The following is an 8,200-nucleotide window of genomic DNA, read 5'->3' on the forward strand; positions in this document are numbered from 1 at the left end:
CCTTCCATCCTTCCCAGTTCGGTAAAACAAGAACCCAGATTGTTGGGGGCAAATAGGCTGACTCTGTAAACTGGTAAGAGAGGTCTGTAAAGCATTGTGAAGTGGTATATAAGTCTAAGTGCTATTGCTATTCTTCCTTCCTTCCTTCCTTCCTTCCTTCCTTCCTTCCTTCCTTCCTTCCTTCCTTCCTTCCTTCCTTCCTTTCCTTTCCTTTCCTTTCCTTTCCTTTCCTTTCTTCCTTCCTTCCTTGGTGGCGCAGTGGATAGAATGCAGCATTGCAGACAAACTCTGCCCACAGCCAGACGTTCGATCCTGACGAGGCTCCTTGTTGACTCAGCCTTCCGTCCTTCGGAGGCCAGCAAAATGAGGACCCGGATGGTTGGGGGCAAGAGGCTGACTCTAAGTGCTGTTGCTAAGTAGCTCAAGGAAGGTCCTTTGTAATTTTGACCGGTTGCTAAGCAATCAGTCATAAGTTGAGGACTACTTTCACCTGGACACCCAACTATTTCTCCTTTTTTCCCCCTCCATCTGGGTCTATCTGACGCAGCTTTCCACAACTTTACGCCGCTCTTCCACGCCACCCCAAATTCTCCTTATTTGCACTTCGTGGAGAGGAGGCAAACTTTCCTTGCACGGCCACTTCACTTCGCACACCTCCTAGCTGTTGGAGGAGAAGCTGGTGCACACTCATTCCTTCCACCCACCCTCTCCTTTGCCCGTTGCGTTTCCTCCCGCCAATCTCCGTGGTTCCGTTTTTGCACAGCCAGTTCCTAAACTCTGTTAGAAACCCCAATAGCATCACAATCCAATATTTTCTTAATTAATACATCTTCAGTCGGATAGATTAACTTTAGAGATTAAAGAGAAAGAACATTCCCTTTACTATAGAACCTGGAATAAATTCTATCAAGGGCTAGATAAGCGAGTTAGAGAGAAAGGAATGTGATATGCAATTTTGAATTTATTTGAGTAAGAAAAATACCATGCATTGAAAACCTAGTATTGTTTATGATAATCTACTATGCCTATCATTGTTATTAATTATTAGCTTTATTACTTTTATTTATATATACTTACCCAGACAATATGCTGTTTGCCAAATATTGAATGTTATTGGGGGGAAACCCAACCCTTACCCCCAACCTCTCCTGTAAGGTAAAGGTAAAGGTTCCCCCGCACAGGCGTGCTAGTCGTTTCCGACTCTAGGGGCCGGTGCTCATCTCCGTTTCAAAGCCAAAGAGCCAGCGCTTGTCCGAGGACGTCTCCGTGGTCATGTGGCCGGCATGACTAGACGCCAAAGGCGCACGGAACGCTGTTCCCTTCCCATCGGAGTGGTCCCTATTTTTCTACTTGCATTTTTACGTGCTTTCGAACTGCTAGGTTGGCAGAAGCTGGGACAAGTAACAGGTGCTCACTCTGCTGCGCGGCACTCGGGATTCGACCCGCCAAACTGCCGACCTTCTGATTGACAAGCTCAGCGTCCTAACCCACTGAGCCACTGCATCCCTCTTCTGTACCTTATCCCAAATTCCCATCCCCTTACCCCCCTCTTTAACCCTATAAAAACTAATAAAATTTTTTTTTAAAAAAGAGAAGAAGAGAAATAAAACCCATAACATCATGTTAAGCTAGACGATAAACTAGTTAAGTATAGTTAACGTAAACCTCGGGGCTTTTGGGCAGCTTAGCAGCTTGGGCAAACTCAGCCCATCCAAGGATTTACAAGCCAGTATACTAGGTTAACCCAGGAAATGGCTTCACTTAATAGCAAGATTAAGCAGTGTCGCAATCCCACAGACCTAATTATCTCCTTGCCAAACAACCGATTTTAAAAAAAAAATCCATTTATATCCCGCCCTTCTCCGAAGACTCAGGGCAGCTTACAAGCTTAGCAATAGCTAAGATTTAATAGCTGGGCTGCTGTTACGTTATGTGCAGCACCCACAGGACGGTGAACTCTGCCCGGTGAGATGGGTGGCGTAGACCTTTAATAAGTAAGTAAATAAATAAACGTCGATGGAACTCTCCACCACAAGATATAGACCAGCAGTCTTGGCTTATATGCCTTTTTTTTAAAGATGATTGGCAAAATTTAGGAAGGTGATGAAAAGAACTTCTTTTTTTATTATTAACGATCGGCGCTATAGACAGATACTCCTTGACTTACAATCACGACTAAACTCCCAATTTCCATCGCTAAGCAAGGCAATTGTTAAATGAATTGTTCCCCCCCCTTTGTTTGACTTGTTGTTGAAGTGAAGCGTGCAATTGTTAAATGAATCTATCGATTTTGCTTGTTGGAAGCCAGCTGGGAAGATTGCAAAAGGCGATCCCATGACTGCAGGAGAGTTGCAACTGTCCTCAGTAGATGCCACTTGCCAAACACCCAAATTTGCAAAAAGTCGTAAGGGTGAAAGCTGGTGATACGTCACTTTTTCCATTGCTGTTGTGGCTTTGAACGGTCACTGAACAAATGTACGTTGCACGTCAAGGATTAGCTTCAATAGAATAGAATAGAATAGAATAGAATAGAATAGAATAGAATAGAATAGAATAGAATAGAATAGAATAGAATAGAATAGAATAGAATAGAATCTGGAAGGGGCTTTGGAGGTCATCTAGTCCAGCCCCCTGCCCAAGCAGGACAACTTATACCATCTCAGACAGGTGTATGTCCAGTCTCTTCTTAAAAACCTCCAATGATGGGGCGCCGACGATTTCTGGAGGCAAGCTGTTCCACTGGTTAATTGTCCTCACTGTCAGAAAGTTTCTTCTTAATTCCAGGTTGCTTCTCTCTTTGGTCAGTTTCCAACCATTGTTTCTCGTCCTTCCCTGTAGAAGTTTTTTTTTTCTCCTCAGAAGCTATCCAATAGTCTATATCTGCTGCTAGGTAACAGAATATAACAGCGTTTTCCAACGTGGGTAACTTTAAGATGGGTGGACTTCAACGCCCAGAAATCCCCAGCCAGCATGGTAGACTTGGGAATTCTGGGAATTGAAGTCCAGCCATCTTAAAGTTGCCCAACTTGGGGAAAAAAATATATATCCTGATCTAAAGCTATTACTTGCATACCCATTGTGTCAGCCTGTCCTTCAAGATGATTAGCCCCCCGTAGCGGATTCCACTTCAGAAAATTGAAATTTGACTTCCTTGCAAAATGTTTGGTATATTAAGAGGTTGAATGCTGCCCGGTTGCCATGGGCTGGCATTTTTTTCCTTAGCATTTATCCGCACCCATTTAACTTCCCAGAAATGCTAATTTCTGAGAAGGAAATTCTTTGCTAGGCTGTCCCTATATTCCTTTCTTATCCATGGCGCATCGCTTCAGCGACGCAATGCTCACGAGACACAACGGGACTACATTTTCACCCTTTTTAACAAGGACTCAAGTTAAACTCTGAGTGTGGCTGTGGGTGGATTAATGATTTCAAAAGAACACAACCAGGAATCATGAGAAATCATTGCACGTTGGGCTGGATCCTTAACGTACAATACCTCAATGGTTTTAACCCAAAGAGAGTCTCCATTAAGCCTCTTTTTTATCAGCCCACAATTCTTTCAGCACCCTCGGCTAGGACCAAAGGCAAATAGTAATAATAATAAAAAAAAGCCACACAAACATTTCACTTTTCAGCAGCTTCTCTGACGGACCCGGCTGTTTGTCCCGTCCCCCCCCCCTGCCTCTTATCACTTGCTACCAGTTGCTCCATCTTGTCCCAAGAACAGGGGCAGGAAATTGAGATTGGCACGGTGGCACCCACCAGATCTAACCACCGACGCGAGAAATGGAAAAGACGCAGAGAAAATGCCAAGCACGATGGAGTCCCCAGCCTAGGATTCTGGTCTTTACCAAAATTCCATTTTGTTTCTCTGGTTTTAAAAACTTTTTTTTTTTTTGCAGTTTTCTACTAAAGGAGGGGAGAAGAAGGGGTTAGCTCAAGGCGGTGGAAACTTCAAGGGGAGCTGCAGAATGTAAGAGCTGCATTTGAGGAAGAGTGAAGGACATCTTACCTTTAGTAGTATCTGGTTAGGAAACTTTTGATGCCTCTGCCAAGTTTATTGCCTAAGGAGGGTGTGCAGGGACAGTGATAGCAAAAGAGCGCTGTTTCACTTTATATACTCTGCAAAAAAAATCTCCTCCTCCTCCTCCTCCTCCTCCTCCTCCTCCTCCTCCTCCTCCTCCTCCTCCTCCTCCTTCCATGCAGTGAGGAAAGGACTGATGTGGGCTTTTCCTGCAAAAGCTTCTTTTTGCCCCATTTCCCCCCCTCTTTCTGCACTTATTTTTCTTGCCAAACAACAGCGCTAACACGTGGCTACGAAAGCACATCATGCCCACAGAGAGGCCGGCTACTCTCCGATTGCTCGCAAGGCTTTCGTTGAAAGTCCCAGGACTCGAAATTGGTTAACTGGGCTCGGATCAAGCTACAGAAAAAGAAATGGCTGAAAGAAGATTGTGCTGACTAGCCATGCCCTTGCACAGAAGGACGAGAGATCGGAAGCGGAGGAGATGGTTCGAGAAAACCCCAGATGTGCTGTTTACGGCAATTGGTGGCGCTCTTTTCCCGGGGCAGTTCAAGAGGGATATAAGTAACAACTTAGACTTATATACCGCTTCACAGTGCTTTACTGCCCTCTCCGAGCGGTGTGCAGAATCAGCCTATTTGCCTCCAACAATCTGGATCTGCATTTTACCCACCTCAGAAAGATGGAAGGCTGCGTCAACCTGGAGCCAGTCAGGATCGAACTCCTGACAGTGGGCAGAATCAGCCTGCAATGTTAACCACTGTGCCACTATGGCTCCTACACGTAGCAGTAGCACTTATTACACCTAACAATCTGGGTCCTCATTTTACCCACCTCGGAAGGATGGAAGGCCGAGTCAACCTTGAGCTGGTTAGAATCGAACTCCAGGCTGCGGGCAGAGTTTGCCTGCAATACCACGCCATGCTTTGCGGCCAGGTTGGGTAGAATACACTCCAAAATGGTAGCCTAAAGTCCTCAAATTAAGTTCATGGAGTTCAACAAAGAAGATTCTCCCCAAAGGAACTTTTTCCCCAGGAGCCAACTGGACTTCCTTGTTTTTCTTTGAAGACGTTTCGCTTCTTGTCCCAGAAGCTTCTTCAGCTCCGAGCTTGGAGGAGAAGCAGAACATCTTCCAAAAGAACAAAACAAAAACCAGTTGCTTCCTGAAAAAAGCGCCTTTTAGGGACAACCATGAACCTGGACGACGGGGAACTTCCATAAAGGCTCTCCCCAGATTTTCTGCCCTCTTTGGTCCAGGCATGGGATGAAAATCTTGCCTCTTTGTGGGGGGGGTGTCACATTTTTGCATTCTGACCATCAGCCATCAACAAGGGGGGCATTTTAGAGTCTTCCTACTCATCTTTAAGGTATGCGGTGGCTCAGTGGGTTAGGACGCTGAGCTTGTCGATCAGAAGGTCGGCAGTTTGGCGAGTCGAATCCCGAGTGCCGCGTAAGAGAGTGAGCGCCTGTTACTCGTCCCAGCTTCTGCCAACCTAGCAGTTCGAAAGCACGTCAAAATGCAAGTAGAAAAATAGGGTCCGCTACGGTGGGAAGGTAACAGCGCTCCTTGCGCCTTTGGCATCTAGTCATGCCGGCCACATGACCACGGAGACGTCCTCGGAGAAGTGCCGGCTCTTCGGCTTTGAAACGGAGATGAGCACCGGCCCCTAGAGTCGGTAACGACTAGCATGCATGTGCGGGGGAAACGTTACCTTTACCTTTACTCATCTTTGCCCTCTTTTTCTCTCTGTTTATCAGAGCCTCGGGAGGGTGAGTGCTTTTTCCAAGGCCGAGTTGTTCTGTGGGGCATTTCCCCCCCCCCTACTTGGAAACCTCGAAACAGCAATTTGGCTAGATTTTGGAGAAAAGTACCAAAACATCAGAGCTGAACGCGACCGTGAATAGATAGGGATATGTGCCCCCCAAAAAGGGTGGGGTGTGTTTATAAATGCATTTGTGTGGTTGTGTTAAATGTGTACGGGTATGTGTGCGTTGGAGTTGTTTATTCCTCCAGGGAGATTTGGGCCTTTGTTTTATCTCCATCACATAATAACCCTGTGAGATTGCGTAAGCCGAGAGAGGTCACTCACAAATCAGTGCTTCAGAGTAGGCCAGGTCAAGACAACCGTTTGTCTGAAATGGTGCAGGGTTTCCTGCCTGAGTAGAGGGCTGAAGACCTCTAATGTCCCTTCCAGCTCCTATTCTATTCTGTTCTGTTCTGTTCCATTCTATTCCGTTCTATTCTGTTCTGTTCTATTCCGTTCTATTCTATTCTATTCTGTTCTATTCCATTCCATTCTATTCTCTTCTATTCCGTTCGATTCTATTCTCTCAACAACTGTGGCATGTATGTATGTGTATATATGTATGTATGTATGTGTGTATACACAGACACACACATACACACATACATATATCTATCGCAACATTTCTATTGCTAAGGAAAACAGTTGTTAAGTGAGTCACACGCCATTTTAGGACCTATTTGACATGGTGGTTGAGGGACACTTCAGTTGTTAAATGAATCATGGCCATTAAGCTATTACACACACACACACACACACACACACACAGAGAGAGAGAGAGAGAGAGAGAGTCTACAACACCATCCTTTCAGCAGTCCCGAGAAGGCTTCACGCCCATTTGCACCACTCAGGTGACCCTGAGGACACAGATAAGCCTCCAAGTGGCCTCAACGACTCTCTAAAAAGGATGCAAATGATCAGCTCTCTGCAAGGAGTATAAATCCTTCCATTTCCCCACCATCCAGTCAGAGCTGAAGAAGCTTCTGGGATGAGAAGCGAAATGTCTTCAAAGCAAAACCAGAAAGTCCAGTTGCCTCCTGAAAAAAGCACCTTTGGGCAACCTTGACCTGGAGGACTGTGAATCTCTATAGGCATTTACCTATCAACCAACTGGATAAGAGAGACAGGGCCCTCAGTGGCTGAACAGTCAGAGAAGGAAACTTGGAAGGGTCAACCCTAATGGATTATTAGATGGTTAAAAGTGACAACAGGAGAATTGTACCTTCAGACTTGCAAGATTCGGCTGATATAACCTGTTGTGATTCAGGGTCAGCCTGTGGGTTCGGCAGTTGGGTTGGACGACTCAGAGGAGGAGGAGGGGGGTGTTGAAGAGCTTTCTGATGATGGCCTTGAGGCTCCGCAGAGCCCTCAGCCAGGCCCCTCCCACCTGGTCGTGACGGATACCCAGCTGTGTGAGCCTGACAGCGTGGATGAAGATGACCCACAGCTGGCCCTCTTCAAGGACGCCCGACGCAGGAGGCAGTCAATCAGGAGTAAACAGAGGAAGGCAATGGGGCTCCTCGGAAGGAGGCAGAGAGAAGCCACGCCCTGAACTGTATTTAAGGGGAATGTGTGGGACGGCTGGTTTGCTGAAGGCAACCGCTTGGATAGTTCCTGTTTCATAGCTCCTGTTTCATGGTTGGTGTCTTGTCTTGCTCTGTTTTATGTTAATAAATTTGGCAGGCTTTATTCCAGCCTCTTGCCGTTTGTAAAGGGGTTGTCCCTGCTTTTGCTGCAGGGCCGGTAGCAGGCTGGTACAGAACATAACCTTACAACAAAATAGTATTAGATCAGCGGGCCAACTTCCTGGCAGTTAGAACAATTAACCAGTGGAACTACCTGCCTCCAGAAGCGGTGAAAGCTCCAACACTGGAAGTTTTTCAGAAGAGACCGGACAGCCATTTTTCTGAAATGGTGTAGGGTTTCCTGCCTGAGCAGGGGGTTGGACTAGATGACCTCCAAGGTCCCTTCCAACTTTATTATTGTTGTTATTATTATTATTATTATTATTATTATTATTATTATTATTATTATTATGAAGAAGAAGAAGAAGAAGAAGAAGAAGAAGAAGAAGAAGAAGAAGAAGAAGAAGAAGAAGAAGAAGAAGCAGCAACGGATGGAAAGTAACCAAAGAGAGAAGCAACCTGGAACTAAGGAGAAACTTCCTGACAGTTAGAACAATTAATCAGTGGATTTCCTGTCTGAGCAGGGGGTCGGGCTAGATGACCTCCAAGGTCCCTTCCAACTTTATTATTAGTATTATTATTTATTATTATTTATTTGTTATTTACCTGGGAGGGCTGACAGAAGGAATCCATCCAAGCTTAAAAGGAAGGCAGTTGTCCTCCTGAGAAGTCGGTCCGTTGTCGGG

The sequence above is a fragment of the Vipera ursinii genome, assembly GCF_947247035.1.
Source record: "Vipera ursinii genome assembly, chromosome: 2".
NCBI lineage: Eukaryota > Metazoa > Chordata > Lepidosauria > Squamata > Viperidae > Vipera > Vipera ursinii.